The sequence below is a fragment of the Egretta garzetta genome, unplaced genomic scaffold, assembly GCF_000687185.1.
Source record: "Egretta garzetta isolate BGI_Z169 unplaced genomic scaffold, ASM68718v1 scaffold51, whole genome shotgun sequence".
Classification (NCBI taxonomy): Eukaryota; Metazoa; Chordata; class Aves; order Pelecaniformes; family Ardeidae; genus Egretta; species Egretta garzetta.
Genome location: NW_009258549.1, coordinates 2,665,704 through 2,667,682, shown reverse-complemented (window position 1 = coordinate 2,667,682; position 1,979 = coordinate 2,665,704).

The following is a 1,979-nucleotide window of genomic DNA, read 5'->3' as shown; positions in this document are numbered from 1 at the left end:
GAGGGGGGGGGGCTGTTGGGAAAACTGAAGGGGCCGTTGAGAGAGCAGGCGTGCGCGGGAGAAAATCCTTATCAAACTCCCAATTCATGGGTCTCCCTTTCCCTCAGCACACTGCGGGTATTGTTTGGCTGGTGTGTGTGTGTGTGTGTGTATTTTTTCGAATGTCTGTGTCGTCCCCCCCCTCGCTCCCCGGCTCTGACGCTGTTTTACTGCATGGAAAGATTTCACGGGGAACCCCTCCCATTTTCCCAGGCAGTTCTGGGACAATACCAGTGCTGTGCCCCCGAGCTGGGCAGGGGACAAAAGCTGGCCCTGGCTCTCGCGCTGGGGATCCTGCAGCTCCTCTGCTGTGGTCAGGCTCTCCCCTTGTACTCCTCCCTTGCCACGGGTGCAGGGGATGGGTGTCATCTAGCAAAATCCTTCCCTGGTAACCTCAGCAGTCCCACCTTGGTGGTGGAGGGGTCCCACCAACATGGTCCCATCGTTGAAACCCTACTGAGCAGGTGCCCCTGCCTGCTTGTGCAATGATGCACCTTGCTTGCCGAGCACCCAGCCTGGAGCAGGGCACCTTTCCCATAGCCCTTGGGAGCCATGCGGATGCAGGGGTGCCTAGCATGTTGGGACATCTCCTCTTCCCACTCGCTTTTACCCATTGCCCTCCCAACATGTCTTTATGGTGGAGAAGTAGCATCCTTCTACCTTTGCATATTGGGGACTGAGGCCCAAAGAAAGCGTTTCACTGATGTGTCATGGGAAATTCATGGCTTAGCAAGGTCTCCGGCTCATGAACCACCTTCAGTGGTAAATCCTTCATCTGCAAAGGACTGTCCATTTTTATGGTCCTGGAACACCTCATCCATAGAAATATATGTTGAAGAGGAGAAGTGGAAACCTCCTATATGAGCATTTCCCCAGGGACCAGTCATTGGGAAGACTTGCCTTTAGAAAGACCACTTCTGCAATGTTAGCTGCTGTGACCAGTGGTCACTCTTGGAGGGTCCTTGTCCCTAAAAAGGTCTCCCAGGGGACACTGGAGGAAGATACATGCCACCCCAGTGATTCCTGAAACAGGGATGGTGTGTCCTCCTTCCCCTCTGCCTGTCTTCTCACCTCAACTGAAGAGAAAGCATCCCACCTCTTCCTGCCGCAGCAGAGGTGTATCCTCCACAGAGCTCCCTCCTGCATCTGCCTCTTTGTAGTGCAGGAGACAAGATATCTCATGGACAGCAGAGTCTTGGAAAAGGACAGACAAGCAGTCATTGCTGTGAGAGGGAGCTGGAAACAGTGAGAAGACACTGAGACTGCAGATTGCAGAGACTGTGTGGCCAGTACATGCTCCTTTGAGGATGTCCCTGTCTGCAGCTGAGGCACCCACAGCCCTTCCAACAAGGCATGAACAGGACCCGGCTCCTGCCTGGCAGGTGGCAGTGGCCCGTGATGGGGATGGTGAGCAGTGGGACAAGCACTGGTCCAGAGCCCTGTGGGTCTCTCAAATCCCTTCTGGGTTTGATACCTTTCCTGCCCCAGTTGGAAGTGGTGGGTCAGATTCCCTTCTGCTCACTCAGACCTTGCGGGCATGCAGGAAGATGTGAGCCCCACCACTTGCTGGGGTCAAACACCATCTCATTCTCCTCACAGAGCCTGCCAAGAGGCAGCTGCATTTGTGGTATGAGCTAAACAGGCTGTGAAGCTCCTCTCAGTGCCCTGTGGAGCTCCTTTGTCTCCTGATTGGGGATCTTCTCGCTCCCTACCACTTGATGCTCAGCACCCTGTATCCCCACTCTGGAGGGAAACAAGAAATCCCTGCCCCACCATCTCTTTCCCATGGTGTCCACAGGAACCAGCCACCTGAAGGGAGGGCAAATAAACACCCTTTTCTGTCCATTTTATGTGGCATTCTTCCTCCCTGCCCCAGGTTGGAGATTGGTTGCTGCCAGGGGAACAAGCAGGGCAGTGTTTCTCGGCAGTGGCTATCTCCC